General features: G+C 44.1%; 1 pseudogene; it reads left to right on the forward strand.

The window, feature by feature from the left end:
• Positions 1-682: 682 nt before the first annotated feature.
• LOC128779620 (cytochrome c oxidase subunit 6B1 pseudogene) lies at positions 683-6,253 on the forward strand (annotated as a pseudogene).
• The last annotated feature ends 998 nt before the right edge of the window (positions 6,254-7,251 follow it).

Genomic DNA, 7,251 nt, shown 5'->3' on the forward strand with positions numbered 1-7,251 from the left:
AAAGGATTGGCATCACCACTTTGGTGCTGAGGGACACTGCGGCCTGAAGATGTGAAATGACTGGCCCAGGGTCCCATCAGCAACTAGTGGCAACTGTGGCAATAAAAGTTCTTGGGACTGCAAGCTAAAGAAACCCACTTTACTTACTCAAGAAAAAAAGATGATGACTCATTGGAAGGATTCTAGTGTAGTCCATGGAACCAAAGAAAAGCTGAACAACAGAAACTCAGATGAAGAAACCTGCATCGTTGCAGGAACAGCAGGTGGCAGCTCTTCTCTTGAATAATATTCTCAACTCTGTTCTCTTTTCTGTGTCACTATTAGCATTGCCCTAGTTCATGTCTTTTTATGTTTCCTTCTCTCCAACACTTGGCCATAAGGAGACTCTGCTACCACAGCAGCATGGGGTCGACTCTGTGCTTAAGATTCTAATTCCCACAGGGAAAAATCTGATTGGCCGAGCTTCACCTGACTGGCAGTGGGTCTACCCCTTCCTCTAAAAACTACAGCGTAGGGTTAGCAGAGCCTGGCCTATTGCCAAGCTCTTTTAAGTCTCACTCCACTCTGACTCACCTTTGGCACAGTGTCCACACTGCCTGGTTTCCTCCCTACATTGTCTTTGCTGACCTTAGCATCACCTGGGGAGCTTTCAATAAATATCTGTCCTTACACTGAGCTGCGCATGGCCTCGGGGGCACCTTTAGGAGTCAGCAGCATAGCAGAAGACAGCAAGACCAAAATCAAAAACTACAGCACCGCGCCTTTTGATAGCCACTTCCCCAACCAGAACCAGACCAAGAACTGTTGGCAGGACTGCCTGGACTTCCACCTCTGTGAGAAGGCAGTGACCTTGAAAGGGGGTGGTGTCTGCACGTGCAAATGGTTCCGGCGTGTGTCCTAGGCCCTTTGGCCCACGTTCTGGGTGTTGGCCTGGGATGACCACCAGGCAGAAGCCACGTTTCCTGGGAAGATCTGCACTGGCTACACCCCACCTGTCTTCTGTCCTCCATCTTTCTCCCAAGGAGGTAAAGGGGAACCTGGGTACATCCCATCCTGGGATCCTGAGTCATGGCTTAACTAATAATGAATACTTGTTTGAAAGGTGAAAAAATAAAATAAAATAACAATTAAAAAAACCACCCATCCTTAGGTCCAGCAATGGAAGAATTAGGAAAGATCACCAAGAGCAAAGAGATATCATGAGAGACCAAGACGAAGATCGTTCATAGACTTATATCCCCCATTACTATATAGGGGGAAAAGGCTGATAGGAAAAAATTAATCATTTGAAATACGGTGTTGGAAGAAATCTCTGTGAACACCCTGGACCGCCAGAAAGATGAACATGTGGGTCCTAGAACAAATTAAGCGTGAAACATTGCTGGAGGCAAAAAGTGACAGAACTGTCACTGTCCTACTTCGGGTACTTCATGAGAAGGAAGGATTCTTTGGAAAAGACATACTGCTGGGAAAAGCAGAAGGCAGCAGGAAAAAAGGAAGTTATGAAATGGATTGACTCCATAGAAGAAGCTATGGGCGTGAATCTACAGAATCTGAGCAGAATTGCTGAGGACAGGCCATTGTGGACGTCACTCATTCACAGGGTGGCCAGAAGTCAGAGTGGACTCAATGGTATGTCACACTCACACTGGAGCCCTGCCCCCGACGCTGATTTACTTACTCTGGGTAGGGCTGGGCTCTGTGCATTTCTTTGAGGTGGTGCTGCCCCCAGCAGAAATTAGGGAGAGGAAGGGAGTCGAAATTGAAAGAAGACATTTCTTAATTAACCAAAAACTCAGAAACCATCTGGCCCCTTTATTGCTATACTTGAGTGCAGGCTAGCTCAACCGAGAGAACCTGCTTTAAAGTCCAGATTACAAAGCCCCATTCAAACCCACCAAGTGAGTGAATATGGAGCCTGTACTTTTAAGACTCTTCAGGTTTTCCTCATATGGACACACCTATCCTGGATCCATAATTCAGAGGACTAGATCCTTGACTGAATGTTTTAGGCCAGTGGGTCTTCAATTTGAGCACGCATCACAATAACCCAGAGGGCTTGTTAAAATACAGATTGCTGGGCCCCACTGTAGGCGTTTCTGATTCAGTGGGTCTGAGTTCAGGCCTGAGAATTTGCATTTCTCGTATGTCCCCTGTGGATGCTGGTGCTGCTGGTACAGGAACCACATTTTGAGAATCATACCCTGAAGAGAGTAACACATTCTTTCATGGAATTCGATTGGAAAAGGCTCCTAAAGTCAAATTCATACAATGATTCTAGAGGAACCCAACGATGGAGAGCTACTTCAGAGGAGCAGGAAGGAGCAAGGTCGCTGAAAAAGGAACTGGCTCATCAGTGCTAAAGATGCAGTTTTACTGCAAGTGCGAGGCATTGCTGAGCCTTCCGGTCTTCTGGTCTGGCACGTCTTGAATCCACTTGGCGTGGTTGGTGTTGCTAACACTTGGCACATTTCTTTTGGGATGGGTCCTAGGCCACAGTCCTGCAACTTCCCTGAGAGATAACCAGTGCTTTGGGGCACACACAATACCATCTCTTTTCAAATACCTATTGAGAGTTTCTTTTGTCTCAGTTGACATTGGTTAAATTATCCTAAATCACTCAATTATAAATACCTATCAGCATAAATCATTCATGAATTACTCACTTATCAAAATGTTGTAAATGCTGATTGTGCACTTTGCTGGGCACCAAGGAAACCAACATAAACATGAGAGATGTGTTTTAAAGGCTCTATCACCTATATGAATGCACACTTAGGAGGTGTGCACATATGTTTACATACCAGTACATTGAAGTATAAGTAAAAGAGTGGGCAGTAGTGTAGGGACACATCAGGGGTGGGGGCAGGTCAGAGAAACTTTCAAATACTTGAGTACTGAAAGCTTTCTAAATTGATACGTCAGATGAAAGGAATAGTCCCAGAAGAGGTAGGAGCAGAAACAAATGCACAGAATAAAGATAAACAAATGGTCAAGCAGCAAAGACTGGTGCTTACCTAGGAGGAAAAATAGACGAGGGAGCGAGCGCTAGGCAGGAGCCAGGCCTTGGAGGTTCTTGTGGGCCATGCAATGGTGATAGGCAGATGCTGAAGGACATTTATAGGGAGTTATATCAGTGGTGCTTAGCCCCAATGTCAGAGTCAACTGATGAGCTGTAGCAACTCCAACACCTAGGCCCTCCTGTAAATGAACGGAGTTGGGACTTCAAGAGACTGGCCCTGGTCATCAGTATTTTATAAAACTTTCCCGGTGATTCTAATATTTAGCAGTGTGTGAGAATTGGCATATTCCAGCATTTTATTTGCTCATAGTCAAGATGGTCTGGCATCCAGGTTCAAGGGCGGATGAAAGTAGAAAAACTGAAAGCAGGGAGGTCAATTAGCAAGGTTTTGCAAGAGTGCTGGAAAGGTGGTAAATGCTGACCTTGGTGGTGTCAGTAGAAATGGAGAAAAATGAACTCTAAGGGGAATGTCAAGGAAGTAGCGTTTATAGAATGAGATTTCTGATCGAAAGTGTTGGACAAGGGACTAGGAGGAGAGTAACGGGCTCCCCGAGTCTCTGCTACGGCCACAGCTCATTTAGCTTTCCCTTCTTCTCAGTCCCGTAGGGTCCCCGGACAAGTTCTGCAGAGCAGATACAGATTGAGCAAGACTTTGCTTTTTTGTGCGGTAGGCCCGGTCACCTCCCTGAGCAATCAGCCTGATACCAGGGTCCTAAGCAGCACACCATGGAAGTTTTCTTCCATTTGCAAACTGGTCATACTTTTATGGCAAATAGCCAAGCACTTTTGGCAAAGAGAGCATTTCCATAAAAGCTACTCTGATTTTTTTTTTTCCCTTTCTATTTTAAAGTACATCTACATCTGGGGGAAATGGCAGGTAAAGTTCTCGCTGAAATTTACTGCATGGTTTAATACCTCCATTTTTCAAAACGTCAGCTGCCAAACACACAGCATAGGCCAACATTGTTTCTAGGGAGCGAGGAGCTTGCCAACTCAGAAGATTGTCTCTGAAGGGAGTTTTAAGTATCCAAGAATGAACAAATTTTTCCTCTCCAAATTGATGTCTGTCAAGGCGAAAGTACAGGAAAAACCAGGGTGGGCCCCGTTGTCTTGTAATTGCAACTGTGACATTGCAAAAAATGGCCTGTGTTTTTCTCGTTTTTTTATGGAAGTGCTTTTGTGACTGTTTTCCAGAAGCAGTGAGTTCAAGTGAACACACGGGTTTAATTCTGATGTTGTGTTAATACTGTTAACTTTCACCCTTATAACAACAAACTGGTACACACAGAAGGTGTCATTACCGGTTTGCATTTGAAAACCCTTTGGCTTTTCCAGCATTGCATAGCTGGGAAACCAAGAACCAAACCACAGGTTCCAGATTCCATGTCCTAAAACTTTAGTTCACCTGCCCCTTCACCTCTGCCAGTAGTACCCAGTAGTCTGTCTTGGCCCATTCAGGCTGCTACAACAAAATGCCAGACATGCAGTAGGCATGTATTTCCCACACTTGTGGAGGCTGGAAATCCGAGAGCAAGGTGCCAACACGGTCAGGTGAAGGTCCTCTTCTGGGTGACAGACTTCTTGTCCTATGTTCACATGGCAGAAGGGACAAGGATGCTCTCCAGGGTCTTTTATAAAAACACTCATCTCACTCATGGGGTCTCCACACTCATGGTCTAACCACATCCCTAATGCCCTACCTTCTAACACGGGTCATCCTGGGCATTAGGATCCCTAACATGAATTTTACAGTCAGACCATAGCATAGCCCGCTGTGGGAAAGGTGCCGCCTTGAAATCAGAGCGATGAGTTTAAAACACAGCCCCTCCACTAGTGGGACCTTGAGTTCTCTGTGCCTCCGTTTAAATTTGGGTGAAGACACACATATCACAGGACACTTCTGGAGGTGGGATGAGATATCTAATGTTACACCCTCCCCGCTCCCATACCCCACACACATACGCTTGCTCACCTACAAAACTGTGAGAAAGCAGGGATTCTGCCTGTTGAATCTGCTTTGTCTAGAGGCGCCATCTTCAGTGGTGGAAGAAATAAATTTGTAACACAATTATCAAATACCTGAGAACAGATATGTTGTTTACTTCCTTGTCTGTGTGTTTTATCTTCTACATTCTTAACTGTAGAAGTTTCAAGGGACCTGATTCTATAGCTTCTGTATAACAGACTCAAAGTTCTCAGGCAGCCTCAGCAAAAATCAAGCACATGGGATGTGACTGCACGTCCGTGGGGAGCAGCTGGTGTCTGAGGCGGTACATAAATAATAAATTTAGCATTTGAAAATCCTGCATAGGTCTTCTGATTAACCTAGACAACTTATAATAATTATGATAAACAGACATTGTCATTAAATATAGCAGCCATTTGATAAGATTAAGCATAATGCAATACATCTTCCTTTCCACCCGATTCAGTATAATAAATTACCCGTAGGCTTCTAAATAAAGCATTTTATAATTGAGAAAAACAGATCGATTTTTAGGGGTCCTTATTTATATGCAAAACAGACTTTTTCAGAATGGTAAACTTGATTAAAATCTCTCTGAGTGCAACTCACAAATAACTTCTTCTCCCAAGCTATAACTATCCTATTAATGTATAATTTATTGCATACAAGGATAGTAAAATCCTAATGTGCTTATGATCCAGATGGAAGAAAGAGTTAAACAGAGAAAACAACAAACCATATAAAATAGGAAGAAAATGGAATTGGCATTTCATGAATACTGCACGAGATAGTGTACAGATGCTATAGGAAAACAGAGACCGGGGTAGAATGTTATAGTCAAATCAACCTCGGCAGAACCTACAAAGAGGTGAGTTTCCAGGGAGGCTGTAGCTATAGAGAGGAAAGAGGCCTAGCCCAGAAAAAGCACGAACAGCGCATTAGAGGTAGGGAACAGCTTTGCAGATGTGTCTTCTTTGAGTCTGTTTGCACCTGCTGACCGTCCACTTTGGTCATTGCCCAACAACTGAGAAATGATGTTTGCCATTTACAAGAAAAGGAAACAGGACTTTTAACCAAAAGGACACATGAATGACAAGATCAACCTATGTCAGTGAAAGGCAAGCCCTAATTTCTGTCAATTATGACCTTTGCAATTACCCCCATCAGGTCAAGTCCATACGGCTCTCCTGGACCCCGCTTTAGAAGCAAATCCAGGGAAGATGTTCTCCCAGGAAGAAGAAGAGTTAAAGATTCAAAGTCCCTGATTCATGGCCTTCAACCAGCCTCGTCACGAGCCTGCATGTTATGGCACATAAAATTGGCTTTATTTCCTACTCAGAAATAGGGGCGGCTCCTGACAAAGGCACCCAGTATTGAGTCAGAGCACATGATTCTGTTTCTTCTCCAATGAAGTTCGTGTTTGGAAAGGGCCCCCAGAGTCATCTCTCAGGCTTAGAAGAAGTTGTTTACCTACTGAGATGGCTCCAAATGTTGCTTTGTCTTCATCTAAGCTTCAAACTCTTTCCTCTTCCTAGTATGACATCTGTCCGTTCCCTCAGAATTGCTTCTCTGTCACCAATGCGTGTGATTTCCAATCCTGGGTGCCAAGAGAGTTTTTCAAAGTTGTTTCAAACAGTTTGAAATTATGAAATATTTCAGCTGTGTACAAAGACTAACAGTTATAAATGATACGCATGGTTTATATAAATCCATTTTATTTAAAAGTATTAATTGGCCATGCAGAACTGAGGGACTATGCCCTCTGGATACAATGAGGAGCAAGGCGGACACAGCCTCACCCTTAAGTCAGACAATTAAAGAATACGGGCAATGATAATGTTTTATAAATGATGTGGTAGTGAAGGCCCAGGGCTAGGAGACACCATATGTCCAAATAAAGGAAGGCTTTCTGAAGGGTGAAATAACATTTAGTCAAGTTAACATATCTTTCTTTCTTCTGGACTCAGCATAATAATACCCTTAAAATGCAGAATGAAGCATTTTATAATGGAACAAAACAAATCAATTTAGAGTCTATATTTGTAAGTGAAGCAGGGTTTTTGAGACTCATACACTGGTATGGGGTCAGAAAGAGTGCTCCGGATGGACGGATGGACAGGAGAGTCCGGGTGGGAGGAAAGGTGGGGCCGCTGGGCCTCCCATCCCGTGGTGCTTCAGGTGAACGGTGATGGTGGAAGTGCTTGGTGTTCAGGGTCAAGCCCCGCACACAGCAAGGGTGCAGCACAGGTACCATGCTGTAGCC

This window comes from Desmodus rotundus, chromosome 12 (genome assembly GCF_022682495.2).
Source record: "Desmodus rotundus isolate HL8 chromosome 12, HLdesRot8A.1, whole genome shotgun sequence".
NCBI lineage: Eukaryota > Metazoa > Chordata > Mammalia > Chiroptera > Phyllostomidae > Desmodus > Desmodus rotundus.